The sequence below is a fragment of the Ranitomeya imitator genome, chromosome 4, assembly GCF_032444005.1.
Source record: "Ranitomeya imitator isolate aRanImi1 chromosome 4, aRanImi1.pri, whole genome shotgun sequence".
Taxonomy (NCBI): Eukaryota; Metazoa; Chordata; class Amphibia; order Anura; family Dendrobatidae; genus Ranitomeya; species Ranitomeya imitator.
Window position 1 is genome coordinate 527,103,933 of NC_091285.1, and position 16,275 is coordinate 527,120,207.

At 43.1% G+C, this 16,275-nt stretch overlaps 1 protein-coding gene across 1 annotated transcript in view; it reads left to right on the top strand.

Annotated features, from left to right (window-relative positions):
* Positions 1 to 3,893: 3,893 nt before the first annotated feature.
* Positions 3,894 to 16,275, top strand: part of FES (FES proto-oncogene, tyrosine kinase) — a 259,267-nt gene continuing 246,885 nt past the window's right edge. The window contains exon 1 of the mRNA XM_069766154.1: positions 3,894 to 4,249. The gene's annotated coding sequence lies outside the window, so the exon portion shown is untranslated. The remainder of the gene's footprint in view (positions 4,250 to 16,275) is intronic.

Below are 16,275 nucleotides of genomic sequence, written 5' to 3' on the forward strand. Positions count from 1 at the left end.
TGATTGAGTGCTGCTGGTTGCTGCTTTTTTACATGAATACGGAATGCTGGCGGAAGAAAAAAGATCATTTTCTCCCAAATGCATTCAGCTATGTGCAGGCCCTGAACAGGATTATAACGCTGTTAACCTGTAGATTAAGCGCATATCTGCAGGTTAACAACATTATTTCTGGTGACATGTTCCCTTTAAAGGGGAAGGTGCTTGGATAACGTCTTATCCGAGCATGCTCGGGTGTTATTAGAGTATTTGGGGTGTGCTCGAAAATTATATTTGAGTCCCCGCAGCTGCATGATTTCCAGATGTTTGACAGCCTGGACACGTGGAGATTCCCTAACAAACCGCTAATCCATGCTTGTGTTCAGACTGTCTAACTGCCTCAAATGATACAGCCACGGGGACTCGAACATAATAAGCAAGCACGCCCGAGATACTTGGAGAACACCCACACATGCTCAGATAAGATGTTATCCGAGTACTGTACGTTCGCATATTACTACTTGTGACCCATCCCAGTCAGTGATTTGCTAATTGGGATTTTCTGGAAATGTGTCTAGAACGGAAGCAGAAAGCAGAGATCAGCAAGGACCATGTGAGTGCTAGAATAGGACCTGTGGGTGATTCACGAGGATGAGGATTATCTTCATTATTATTTTAGAGCAAATTATGGGAATTTAATAAAAAAATTATTGATAAAAAACATTTAAACAACTAAATTGTTTCTTAGGCTACGTTCCCACAATGACCTTTGGGTGAGTTTTTGATGTTGCAGATTTTCTGCACCCATTAAGTAAAATAGGTTACTTGCATTTTTTCAAAAATATGCAGACTAAAAATTTCAACAAAATCTCATTGTGGGAATATAGCCTTATCATTACTTTCAAACAGTGGAGGCAACATTTATCAAAATGTTTAAAAACTAACTCGCAAGAGACTTTTTTTAATGGCTTACAAACTTCCCATTACATAGTGAATACAAGTGTAAAACTTCAAACTTCAGATTAGGTGATGTTCATGCCTAGCCTACGTCCACTGTATCCAAGACTGACACTACGTCTGATGGTGATGCACTGAATGAATATCTCCTCTGTGTACTAATCTCTTCAAGAAACGATGAGAAAACATTTTCCGATTGGACTGCCATCAGTTTTCATACTTCTGGCTGATCAATTGCACTGTTATAGAAGGGACCAAATTTATGTCTGATCACATGGGTGACATTACTTTCTTATGGAAAAAACATAGTGAAAAGGCGCCATTTATTTTTGGAGCCATGTGAAGTTGATTTTTGTGACTTTTGATGTTTTCACAGCAGTTTTGGGGAGCTCCGCCAAACTTTTAAAAAATGGCAAACATTTCTTACGTCAGAAAGTTGCTGATTGGAGTACGATTTCTGGCAAGGAATATGTTATTGGGAAGATGTGCCTAATTCATTAAGTGGGGTGCGCCTCTTAATAAATTTGGCGCAATTTAATCTTGTATACCTCTCATTAAGACTAAAATAAGAAGTGCCAATCTTTCTGAATCGGGGCCCTAGTGTATTTAGCATCTGGATACAGCTGCGTATATAAATAATTTATTTATTGTTGCTTTTCCAGTTGTGCTTATTTTAATCATTTCACGACCTTGGACATATGGACACTTCCAAGGTTGTGTTCCTGCCTTTGATTCGGGCTACGGCGCTGATCCCGCATCTTTCCCTGCACATGGCAGCTGATCTGATCAGCTGTCATGTGCCTCTAACAGCTGCGGGTGGATCCAAGATTCACCCACAGCTGTTAACAAGTTAACATGTGCTAGCCGAAGAATGTCACAAGACCTGCCCATCAGTGCCCTGTTACGTGATCATGGGGTGCCGATAGATTCTCATGACACCAGGGGTCTGCAGAAGACCACCGTGCCTGTCATTGTAAATCTCCTATGAACATTGGCCCATGGCTGGTGTTCATAGGAGATCGTCATTTATGCAACACACAGGGGACCATTGAAGCAAGTAAAAAGTAAAAAATATATATATTTTTTTATTTTATTTATATAAAAAAACACAAAAATTCAACTCACCCCCCTTTTGCCCCATTTTAAATAAAATTATAAAAAATACACATATTTGGGATCACTGTGTTCAGAAATGTCCAATCTATCAAAATATAAAGTAAATTAATCTAATCAGTAAACGTCATAACGAAAAAAAAAATCGAAACAACAGAAGTACTTTTTTTGTCTGTTACAACATTGCAATAAAATGCAATAAGAGGCGATCAAAACATCGTATGTACCCCAATATGGAAACAATATAAAACCATCAGATCGAATTGCAAAAAATAAGCCCTCACCCAGCCTCAGATCCCAAAAAAATGTACGGTAGATGCTGCGGTTTTCAGAAAATGGTGGCTTTTTTTACTTTACAGATTTCTGATTCTTTTTTCACCACTTAAATAAAACAGAACCTATACACACTTGGTATCTGCGTACTCGTACTTCCCTGGAGAATCATAATGGCTGCCCAGTGTTAGCATTTAGTGAACATTGTAAATAAAAACCTCAAAAAACTATTGTGAAATTGCCCTTTTTTGCAGTTTCTCTGCACTTGGAATTTTACTATATGGTAAAATCAATTATGTTGTGCAAAAGTACAATTCGTCTGACACAAAATGGATCCAATACGCGCCAAATATACATATATGTATATGTATAGTTGTAATACACAAGACATGCTTACAGTCCTATATACGGATAATATGGTGGACGTATTTTATGCACAATGTTTTTGAATACAGTTGAGTGAATTAAAGATTAGCAGCACATAAGAGGTGCAAAATGGACCCAAATTAGGCCACGTGCACACGTTGATTATTTGGGGAGTTTTTTACCTCAGTATTTGTAAGCTAAAACGAGGAGGGAACAATCAGATGAAAAATATAATAGAGACACGTCACCACTTCTGTATTTATGACCCACTGCTGGTTTTGGCTTATGAATACTGAGGTAAAAAACTCACCAAATACTGAACAGGTGAACGTGGGCTTATGGCACCGTATTGTAGACTCATAAAACACAGATCCATAATGTCACTGCTGGAGCGAGGACTCTGACAAGCCCACACCAGTAAGGCTATGTTCACACGCTGCAGATTTTGCTGCGGATCCACAGCGTTTCCGCAGCAGTTTCCCATGCGTTTAGAGTACAATGTTAAACCTATGGGAAACGCAATCCGCAGCGCACATGCTGCGGAAAAAAACACGCGGAAACGCAGCGGTTTACATTCCGCAGCATTTCACTTCTTTGTGCGGAATCCGCAGCGGTTTTACACCTGCTCCATAATAAAAAAAACACAGGTGTAAAACTGCAGTTGAATCTGCACAAAAAACACGGCAAATCCGCTGTTAATCTGCAGGAAATCCACAGGTAAAACGCAGTGGCTTTTACCTGTGGTTTTCACAAATCCGCTGCGGAAAAATCCGCAGGTAAATCTGCAACGTGTGCACATACCCTAAGGCTATGTGCACACGATGCGGATTTTGCTGCGGATCTGCAGTGTTTCCGCAGCTGCGGGTCCGCAGCAGTTTCCCATGTGTTTACAAGTTCAATGTAAACCTATGGGAAACCGAAAACTCTGTGCACATGCTGCGGAAAAAAACGCACGAAAACGCAGCGGTTTACATTCCGCAGCATGTCACTTCTTTCTGCGTTTTCCGCAGCGGTTTTACAGCTGCCCTTATGGAAAACTGCAGTTGTAAAACTGCAGTGGAAAACGCAGAAAAACCGCAGCGGTTTTCCACTGCGGATTTATCAAATCTGCTGGAATCCGCTGCAGAAAAATCCGCAGTGGACCCAGAATACGTGTGCACATACCCTTACTAGCCCCGCAGCCCCTGATGCCATAGTGTTGGCGCTCTGTTGCTGTTCCGCCTTCAGCTGATTTGCCGGAGCTCACTATGTCCCGGTGCAGGACATCCTCTAGCCGTAGTTCCTCCTGGCACTGACAGGGTTACAGTGACACGAGGAGGCAGAGTTACAGCAGGCAGGGTTAGTGTCGGTGTGGGAAGTGCTGCCGTGACATTGCCACTCATCACAGTAACTCTGTCAGCAGCAGGAGCAGAGGAGGCTGCTCTGAGGGAGAAACTGCGCCCGGACCCGAGCAGACGCCCCACAGCTGCCGCAACACAGGAGCACAGCTCTGAAGGACAAGGAATGTAACCAGCGCATATGGCTGGCAGCGGGCGCAGGGCATAGTGCCGGGCTGTGGACACAGGTAAGTCCTGGCATCTAATGTGCAGCCCGCAGCTAGGGGGCAGTATCAGCCACCCAGTACCCAGGCTGTCTCCTGCCCCTAGTGCTGCCCTCCCGGAAATGTACCAGGGCACAGAGCAGAGACCTGTGCAGGGTCCCAGCCATACATACATCTCTGCCCGCCGTCACTGTGGAGGGAAAGTGCCAGCCTGCCCAGAGCCTGCATGGGGCACAGGTGCCATAGTGTGCAGTGGCACTGTCTACCACAGAGGTCTCTACAACAGGGAGGGCAGGCTACAGACAGAAGACCACTGCCAGTAAGTGCCCACTGCGGGTTATGGCAGATGGTCCTGGTCCAGTACAGCCATCGCTTAGGAGTAAGGGATGGACAGACGTGTGTGGCGTCAATTTCTTTTGCCGTAATTCTACATTTTACCTTCAGACTTTCCCCATAGACTTGAATGATGTGCGAAAAATCCACAGATGAAAACCACGTAAATGTTTTCAGTACACCTCCACACAGTGTCGGACTGGGGTGACAAGAGCCCACCAATAACATTGACTTTGGGGGGGGGGGGGCACTTTTCATCTGCATGCAAATTCTACTACCTTCGTTCACAAATTTACCTATATCTCTATATAATAATAACCTGGGCAGCGTGGTTAATGAATGATGAGATGCTGCTTTATTCTGTACAGAGTGAATAATGCCAAGTACTGCCCATGCAGTGGGGTTGGGGGCCCAGATCTACACAGGGGCCCATCTGGGGATTTCCCTGTTACCCTGTGGGCCAGTCCGAGCCTGCTTCCGCACCTGACTTTATCAAAAACATTTGACCAAAACTAGGTAACGCCACAAACAGGAAGTTTCCAATTCAAATCTGTTTGATTTAAAAACCCAATATATAGAGAAGAGGCAAAACCTGCAGATGAAAAATGCAGCGTGTAGAAAAACGCGTTTAAAAGCAGACGTCTCGTAATCTCATTTTGGTAATTGTGCAGAAATGCTGCAGAAAATTTTCACCATCAAAAAAACCCATCAAATACTCATTGTGGGATCTTGGCCATAGAGAACAAGGGACATAGAAATAAATCTTTGATTTATAGCTCTGTTCTCACTGCAAATTTGAGGTGCATCTATGATTCTGCCAGGGCTCCATCTGAATCCATGAAGGATAGGATTCAGAAAGGAACCCCATGGAGCCATACTGTGCATTGTCGGTATTTTCTGGTAGTGTCCATTTTTCTAGATGGACATAGGACAGACGTCTTCAGAAAACAGCACTATTGGATTTTATTTTTCATCATTGCACTCTGCTGCTCCTAGCGGGGGCTCCATATGAATCCTGTGTTTCAGAAACCCCAACTGAGTATTAAACTGCTCTGCATAAACTCAGTGTGAACAGGTCCTAAGAGTCATGTTGGGACTAAATTGGTGCACACATCTCCTACTGAACCCCATGCACAATCAAAACTGCTGCCAAGTTCCTAAAACGAACCCATAGAGAAACATATACTGTATTACTCCCATCTGTTTCTATGGAATGGAAGGCTAGAGCCGAGATCCAAACTCATAACACCATTTTCTGTTTTATGTAGACATAGAGTACAAAGTCTGAAAGGGGAAAAAAAAAGGAAAAATACTACTTCGACATTATGCAAACAAAGGAACAGTTTTCTCAATAGTCATCAAAAGTTATTTTTTTTCCAACCTGTTACGGTATCACAAGTTGCTGCTTGAAAATAAACATTTGTATCTCCGCTCTCCCCTGCAGTGGTAATGTCACCTCGACAGCGCACATCACCACTGCAGCTAATCACTGAGCTCAGCAACTTATGTCGTCTACATCAGCAGAGCCGCTGAGCTCCGTGATTGGCTGCATCGGTGATGTGAGCTGTCGATATGATGTCACTGCAGCAGCGGTGGAGAGCTGGAGCTGGACCCAGGGTGGGTGACTACTGCTCTGTTCTTTGCTACACATATACTACCATTTGGGTTACACTTTTCTTAAGGTGGAAAACCAATTTAATGATCAAGAAAGTGAAAACATGACCACTTAGTAGTCCAAATGATCAGAGATCTCAAATACTGCAGGTATCCAATCATTGTAGTGAATACATTCCTAGACATCATTCATACCTCTGCATTTGACAATTCATTTTGTTAGAAGAGCCCTTCCAGAATAAGATACCGTAATCAAAGGTTGTCACATTGTTGGGACCATCAGCCTTCAGCTGCAGTGCCTCTACAGGGGAAGGGAAGCATTACACAGCTCTCTTTTAAATCAACAGCCTGAGCATGTAATGTGGTCTTGTGCCATGTGGTCTTGGGTCTTATCCTCACAGAGGGTCACTCTTTGAAACTGCTTTAACTAATTGATGAGAGACCTAAACAAAGGTTTCCTCTCTTTAAACTCAGAATTTGGAATCTTATTAGCCTATATTCATATTATGTGTTGATTTGGTTAAACAAATCCTCCAATCTAGTACTAGTCTGGTATTGTTTATTTCTAATAAATTATTGATCTGGTTTTGTCCATTTCTGATCCAGTATTGATCTGGTTAAACAAATCTTCTAATCCAGTATTATGTAGTCTGTCAGTGTTCACCAACTCATGCATTGCCCTTGCTTGGTACTGAACTGATAAGTGAGGACTATTTTGGTTTAAGTTACGAACCCTATGTACTTACGACAGTAATAACTTCCTATATATAATTTTTTATCAGATCTAATATTGGTCTTTTATTGATTATCTGATTCTTTTTACACTTAGGGAAATTGGGTGGTTTTTATAAGTCATAAATAAATATAGTTTTTAAGGGGTTTATGTACACACTTTTTGCTCCTCTCCTTATAATATTTTTCTATACTTCTTAACATATACTTACCTTGTAATGTCTTCACATCCTGTTCCGTCCAGATGTGTCCGGATCCCAGAATTCCAAGCGGCGGAAGTTCACCGACCTCCATATTGGAACACTCAAGTGATGGATGTCTCAATATGGAAACTGCTGGTAGTACCAGCTTCTTGCGCGGTACCACCAGCGGAACACTGTTGCACCACACACACATACACACAATGTATACTCGGTATGCACCACACACACATTGTATACGCCATACGCACCACACACACACACACACACTGTATACTCCGTACACACCACACACGCATTGTAAACGCTGTACGCCACACACAAACACACACTGTATACGCCGTACGCACCACACACACACTGTATTCGCCATATGCACCACACACACACACTGTATATGCCGTATGTAGCCTCTTGCGCGGTACCACCAGCGGAACACCGTTGCGAACACGCCACCGCCGGGATCAGCCGAATGATTCACTGACTGCCGCCATCTTTGTACAGGAGGAGTGCATGCGCAGTTTTAATGTGACCGCCGCTATCTGTCTGCACAAAGATGGCGGCGGTCTGATTTACTGCGCCTACGCGAATTATGCGCAGGTGCAGTGAATCATTCGGCTGATCCCAGCGGCAGATGCACGACGTGTCTACAGGCAGAGGAAGCCGTTCACATTAAAGGGGTTTTCTCCATGAATGAAAGTTGATTTTTAAAATTGACTGTGTCTGACCATATATGGAGCATACCACATCTCCTGGACAGGGGAGGAAGCAAAAGACAATACTGACATTACAGCAGGGGATCACAGAGGATTCATTTTGTGAGGTAAAATATTTCACTGACTGTTTTAAAACAATATTTTACCTCACAAAATGCATCATCTGCGATGTCCTGCTGTAATATCAGTATTGTCTTTGAGGGGAGAACATAGCACAGGAAGGAGAGAGACGGCAGACGATGCATATAGCACATGGGGTAGAGAGGTCAAAGAACAAAGCACAGACGGGAGATGTAAACACATGGGGAAGAGAGAGTGGATCGGTGGGTGAGCACATGGGGGGGAGAGATTCTCAACGCTGCAAAGGCTTCCCCCATCATGACATTACCGCCCTCCCGATGCGACAGCATCGGGCCTCCATCTAGTATATTCATATTATGCTAATGCTCTGCGCTGATCATTCTGCCTCTGCGCCCATTGAATTAGAGTACCCCAAAGATATAGTAATAATTATGTACCTGTTCCCACTCAGGTAATTTTTGTTTTGTTTTGTTTTTCGCTTTTGTTTTTCATTCCCGTCTTCCATAAGTCATATTTTTCCACTGACATATCTGTATTATGGCTTAGTTTTTGTGGGAAAATTCGTCGTTTTGAATGGCACATTTTTTGTTACTGTATAATATACTGAATTGTGAGGAACAAGTCTCTGTAGGGCGTTAAGGCAAAAAAAATTTTTTTTTACCATATTCAGCTTTATATTTATGGCATTTATTTCTGTAAAGATTACATGTTAACTTTATTCTGTGGGTTGCTGTGATTATGGAAATAACTAATTTCTAAATATTTTATATAGCACTGTTTTTTTATCAAATAATTTTTTTCTCATTTATAAATAATAACAGGTTTTCATGTTTTTTCCCATCTCTGGCATTAAAATGCCATTGTTCCAGAAATACCAGGTCTTTGAAACAGGAATGTGCAACATCTATATGTACCGTATTTATAAAACAAATACAGTATATAAAATGTATCAATACCAATTCCAAAGACATACTGATAAGGGATCTAGATTGTGAGCCCCATCGGGGACAGTGATAATAATGTGTGCAACCTGTAAAGCGCTGCGGAATATGTTAGGGCTATATAAAAAAAAGAAAAAGAAAAAGATCAATGATAATATTCTCAAATTGTTGTCTAAAATACAGTTGTTCAGTCTTGTAAAACACCCCCACCCTTTCCCACACTCACAATATACAAATGTTTGTTTTTCCTGGTACGATTGCCTTGTGTACCTTGTTTTACCTTTGTCACTGCTGCTGACAGGTTATTATGGTGTACTGGTAGCATAGAATATCAAAACCTGTTTTTATAGTTTTATTATCTTTTTATAATTCATGCTAGGCCTCTTTGCAGTGATTTTTTTCTCATATGGATAGCTGTTCTATCAATGAAAAGCACACATAGAACACATATGTGAAATATTGGTGTCTGAAGCGATTTTTACACACTGATGTCCTTTGAAAAGCTGGCAATTCAGCAGCATCGTACAGTAAAATCACAGTGGGACTCGATAGGATAGAATAGATAGATTTCATACAGTTTATACACACAGAATAGATATACAGATATCAGTGACACATACAATTGGTACAGTGTGTGTGCAGCTTACTGTACATGTATTTAATTATTAATAGATTATTTTTCTGAAAAAATGGCGTGGGCTCCCACTTAATTTTCTTAACCTGCAAAGGGAAAGCCGAAGGCTGGGGGCTGATGTTTATAACCTGGGGGTGGGGGAGTAATACCCATAGATCTTCCCAGACTATTAATATCAGCTTACAGCTGTATACTTCGCCTTTACTGGCTATTAAAATGGGGGACCCCCCAAAAAGTGATGTAGGGTTCCCGTATAATCACCTTCCCAGTAAATACCTTATTTTTCAGACTATATTACGCACCGGACCATAAAACGCACCTAAGTTTTAGAGCAGGAAAAAAAATTAAATGCAAAAAATGTGGTCATGACACACTGTTATGGGGGGGAGCTGCAGCTGACACTGCTATAAGGGGAAATGTCGCCTATCCTGGTATATATATGCCCACCATCCTGATATATATGTCCCCATTCAGGTATACATGGCCCCCCTTCCTGTATTACATGGTCTCCCATCCTGGTATACCTGACCATCATCCCCATCCTGGTATACATGGCCACCATCCCCACCCTGGTATACATGGCCCTCTCATCCCCATCCTGGTATATATGGCCCCCTCATCCCCATCCTGTTATACTTGGCCCCCCATACTGGTATACATGCTCATTCCATCTTGGTATACATGATTTCCATCCAACATCCTTGTATACATCTCCCCCATACTGATATACATGGTCCCCCATCCTGGTGTACATGGCCCCCATCACGCTGCATACAAAAAATAGACCAGTCTACATACGTTTCCTCCTCTCCCTTGCAGCGGTGTCCTGTTTTGATTCCAGCAGCTGTCTGCAGCATGTTAGCAGCGCATTAGATCACTGCAATTCGCCCTCACACGCTGAGGTCAGCCTCTGGAAGAGTTACTGCATCCACGCCTGGGCTATGGTCGTGGGGAGCAGTGAACATTCATCTTCTTTTATAGCAGGCACACTGTTAGCCACAGCCGCTGGCTTCTTGCAGCGGCTAGGCGACCACATGTGCCTGCTATTACAGAGAATGAATCTTCACTGCTCTCCATACCATTGGCAGGGATCGCCCAGTGGCTGTCGGAGTCGACGGCTGCGGCTAATAGTGTGTCTGCTATTAAAAAAAAAATAATATTCATTGCTCTCCACAGCCATAGTCCCTCCCACCTATCGGCGCCGGCTTCAGTGCATAGAGATGGGAGGGACTATGGGTGTGGGGAGCAGTAAATATTCATTTTCTTTAACAGCAGGCACAGTGTTACCAGCTCCTGCCTTCTGTGACCCGCTCCTCTGCCACTGTAGCTCCTCTCCAATACGTAGGGGATATATATACAGTATATATATGTATTTATATAGCACCATCAATTCCATGGTGCTGTACATGAGAAAGTGGTTACATACAGGGTTATAGATATCATTTACAGTACACAAATTTACGATGACAGATTGGTACAGAGGGGAGAGGACCCTGTCCTTTTGCATTTACATTCTACGGGATATATATTACATCCAGATTATAAGATGCACCTACCCATTTTCCTTCAAAACTTGAGGAAAAAAGTGCATCTTATAGTACGGTATGTGTAAGGTACTTCACAGATACACAAAAATGAGAGGTAGTGGGTGTCTGCATAAAATGTTAATTAGAATGAAAACTTATCTAGATATGTGGTGAGCACTTTGAACCCCCAAGTGCTTCACAGACGTTTGCAACGCAGAGCCGTGAAAATAAAAAATAATTTTTCTTTCCTCAAAAATGATGTTTTAGCAAGCAATTTTTTATTTTCACAAGGGTAACAGGAGAAATTGGACCCCAGTAATTGTTGCGCAGTTTATCCTGAGTATGCTGGTACCCCATATGTGGGGGTAAACCACTGTTTGGGCACACGTCGGGGCTCGGAAGTGAGGGAGCACCATTTGACTTCTTGAATACAAGATTGGCTGGAATCAATGGTGGCGCCATGTTGCATTTGGAGACCCCTGATGTGCCTAAACAGTGGAAACCCCTCAATTCTACCTCCAACACTAACCCCAACACACCCCTAACCCTAATCCCAACTGTAGCCATAACCCTAATCACAACCCTAACCACAACCCTAATTCCAACCCTAACCCTAAGGCTATGTGCCCACGTTGGGGATTCGCGTGAGATTTTTCCGCACCATTTTTGAAAAATCCGTGGGTAAAAGGCACTGCGTTTTACCTGTGGATTTACCGTGGATTTCCAGTGTTTTTTGTGCGGATTTCACCTGCAGATTCCTATTGAGGAAGAGGTGTAAAACGCTGCGGAATCCGCACAAAGAATTGACATGCTGCGGAAAATACAATGCAGCGTTTCCGCGCTGTATTTTCCGCACCATGGGCACAACGGATTTGGTTTTCCATAGGTTTACTTGGTACTGTAAACCTGATGGAACTCTGCTGCGAATCCGCAGTGGCCAATCTGCTGCGGATCCGCAGCCAAATCCGCACAGTGTGCACATAGCCTAATTCTAAAGGTATGTGCACATGCTGCGGAAAATGCTGCTGATCCGCAGCAGTCACCCATGAGTTTACAGTTCAATGTAAACCTATGGGAAACAAAAAATCGCTGTACACATGCTGCGGAAAAACTGCATGGAAACGCAGGGGTTTACATTCCGCAGCATGTCACTTCTTTCTGCGGATTCCGCAGCGGTTTTACAACTGCTCCAATAGTAAACCGCAGTTGTAAAACTGCAGTGAAATGCGCAGAAAAACCACGGTAAATCCGCGATAAATCCGCAGCAGTTTAGCACTGCGGATTTATCAAATCTGCTGCGGAAAAATCTGCAGAAGACCAGAATACGTGTGCACATACCGAAACCCTAACCCTAACCATAACCCTAATCCCAACCTTAGTGGAAGAAAAAAAAAATTATTTATTTTATTATTGTCCCTACCTATGGGGGTGACAAAGGGGGGGGGGGTCATTTAGTATTTTGATCACTGTGAGATTTTACTGTGCATGCGCCCGCCATTTTGGAAGATGGCGGCGCCCAGGAAAGAAGACGGACGGACCCCGGGAGGCTCGGTAAGTATGATGGGGTGGGGGGGAGCACGGGGGGTGGATCGGAGCATGGTTAGGTGGATCGCAACACGGGGGGGTGGATTGGAGCACGGGGGGGTGGATTGGAGCACAGGGGGGTGGATCGCAGTGCGGGGGGTGGATCGGAGTGCGGGGGGGTGGATCGGAGTGTGGGGGGTTGGATTGGAGCACGGGGGGAGTGGACAGGAGGATGGGGGAGCGGAGCACAGGACGGAGGGGAGCGGACCACAGATCGGAGGGCTGGGGGGGCGATCGGTGGGGTGGGGTGGGGGCACATCAGTGTTTCCAGCCATGGCCGATGATATTGCAGCATCGGCCATGGCTGGATTGTAATATTTCACCAGTTTTTTAGGTGAAATATTACAAATCGCTCTGATCGGCAGTTTCACTTTCAACAGCCAATCAGAGCGATCATAGCCACGGGGGGGGGGGGGGGGGGGGCGAACGACCACTCCCCCTGTCCCTGCAGATCGGGTGAAATTGGAGTTACAATATAATCAGCTATCTTTACTTTTTATGTAGAATGGACTTAGGATACCAACTTTTTTAACACATCAGTTTGCTAAATTCCTTCCATCCTAGGGTTACCATGTTCAACAACAGTAGTTGTTTAATAGCAAAAACAGCTTAGCCGTGAAGCAGACATTTGTTCAATCTCATGGGGAATGATGGGTGATTTAAGTATTTAGAGAAAATTTTGGGGAGATTCACAAGGAGTGGACTGCTGCTGGAGTCATTGCTTCAAGAGCAGCCACACACAGATGTATCCAGGACATGAGCTACAAGTGTCACATTCCTTGTGTCAAGCCACTCATGACCAATAGACAATGCCAGAAGCCTCTTACCTGGGCCAAGGAGAAAAAGAACTGGACTCTTGATCAGTGGTCCAAGTTGTTGTTTTGCGATTAAAGTAAATTTTGCATTTCATTTGGAAATCAAGGTCCCAGAGTCTGCAGGAAGAGTGGAGAGGCACACAATCCAAGTTGCTTGAGGTCTAGTGTGAGGTTTCCACAATCAGTGATGGTTTGGGGAGCCATGTTATCTGCTGGTGTAGGCACACTGTGTTTTATCAAGACCAAAGTCAGCACAGCCCTCTACCAGGACATTTTAGAGCACTTCATGCTTCCCTCTGCCAACAAGCTTTTTCGAAATGGAAATTTCATTCTCCAGCAGGACTTGGGGCTTGTCCACACTGGCAAAGCTACCAATACCTGGTTTAAAAACAACAGTATCACTGTGCTTGATTGGCCAGCAAACTCGCCTGACCTTAACCCCATAGAAAATCTATGGGGTATTGTCAAGAGGAAGATGAGAGACACCAGATTCAACAATGTAGAGAAGCTGAAGGCTGCTATTAAAGCAACCTGGGCTTCCATAACACCTCAGCAGTGCCACGGACTGATCGCCTCCATGCCACATTGATGCAATAATTGATGCAAAAGGAGCCCCGACCAAGTATTGAGTGCATTTACTGAACATACATTTCAGTGGGCCAACATTTTGGATTTTAAAATCATTTGTCACGCTGGTGTTATAAAGTATTCTAATTTATTGAGATAATAACATTTGGGTTTTTATTGGCTGTAAGCCATAATCCTGAGCATACACAGAAATAAACACTTGAAATAGATCACTCTGTTTGTAATGACTCTATATGATATAAAGGTATCAACCACTGAGGACTCTCAATTCTAAATATTTTTCAATATAATATATGAATTTCACTTTTTGTATTGAAAAACTGAAATAAATTAACTTTTTGATGATATTCTAATTTTGTGAGAAGCACTTGTATACAGTTGTGCTCAAAAGTTTACATACCCCGGCAGAATTTATGCTTTCTTAGCCTTTTTTAAGAGAATATGAATGATAACACCATGGTTAGTGGTTGGGCCATTTATTGACAAACTACTGTGTTTTCTCTTTTTTAAATCATAATGATAACCCAAAACATCCAAATGACCCTGACCAAAAATTCACATACTCCATTTCTTAATACCGTGTATTGCCCATCTAACATCAATGACAGCTTGAAGTCTTTTGTGGTAGTTGTGGATGAGGTTCTATATTTTCTCAGATGGTAAAACCTGCCACTGCCCACTCTTCTTGGCAAAAAGCCTCCAGTTTCTGTAAGTTCCAGGGCCTGAGCAGGTAATCATCTCTGCTTCTTTCTCTGTGACTTTTTTGAAAAATTTTTGGAGGATTTTTTAAGTCCTCTTTTTGTGTCGGTGAGCCTATCTTCCAGGGCAGTCTAGCATGAACTGCACACTTGAGATCTCCCCAGAGTGGCTCAATGATATTGAGGTCAGGAGACTGAGATGGCCACTCCAGAACCTTCACTTTTTCTGCTGTAGCCAATGACAGGTCAACTTTTGAGCACAACTGTATCTTTGGCATGTGATATCAAGGAGTAGAAGCTAGATATGTCCCAAGTTACAAAGATTACTTCATCTGGTAATTTGGCAAGATTTTTTATGCAAGTAAGAAAAGACCCTGTATTAAGGAGAAAAGAAGTACTCTGTTTAACCCCTTCATGACCTTGGGATTTTTCGTTTTTCCGTGTTCGTTTTTCACTCCCCTCCTTCCCAGAGCCATAACTTTTTTATTTTTCCGTCAATTTGGCCATGTGAGGGCTTATTTTTTGCGGGACGAGTTGTACTTTTGAACGACGTAATTGGTTTTAGCATGTCGTGTACTAGAAAACGGGAAAAAAATTCCAAGTGCGGTGAAATTGCAAAAAAAGTGCAATCCCACACTTGTTTTTTGTTTGGCTTTTTTGCTAGGTTCACTAAATGCTAAAACTGACCTGCCATTATGATTCTCCAGGTCATTACGAGTTCATAGACACCTAACGTCACTAGGTTATTTTTTATCTAAGTGGTGAAAAAAAATTCCAAACTTTGGTAAAAAAAAAAAATTGCGCCATTTTCCGATACCCGTAGCGTCTCCATTTTTCGTGATCTGGGGTCGGTTGAGGGCTTATTTTTTGCGTGCCGAGATGACGTTTTTAATTATAGCATTTAGGTGCAGATACGTTCTTTTGATCGCCCGTTATTGCATTTTAATGCAATGTCGTGGCGACCAAAAAAACGTAATTCTGGCGTTTTGAATTTTTTTCCCGCTACGCCGTTTAGCGATCAGGTTAATGCGTTTTTTTAGTTGATAGATTGGGCGATTCTGAGCGTGGCGATACCAAATATGTGTAGATTTTATATTTTTTTTAATTCATTTATTTTGTTTGGGGCAAAAGGGAAGTGATTTAAACTTTTATATTTTTTTTATTTTTTTAACATTTTTTTCAACTTTTTTTTTTTTACTTTTGCCATGCTTCAATAGCCTCCATGGGAGGCTAGAAGCAGGCACAGCACGATCGGCTCTGCTACATTGCAGCGATCTGCTGATCGCTGCTATGTAGCAGAAATGCAGGTGTGCTGTGAGCGCCGACCACAGGGGGGCGCTCACAGCCACCGGCGTTCAGTAACCATAGAGGTCTCAAGGACCTCTATGGTTACAATGGAGACGCATCGCCGACCCCCGATCATGTAACGGGGGTCGGCGATGACGTCATTTCCGGCCGCCCGGCCGGATGCGGTAGTTAAATGCCGCTGTCTGCGTTTGACAGCGGCATTTAACTAGTTAATAGGTGCGGGCAGATCGCGATTCTGCCCGCGCCTATTACGGGCACATGTCAGCTGTTAAAAACAGCT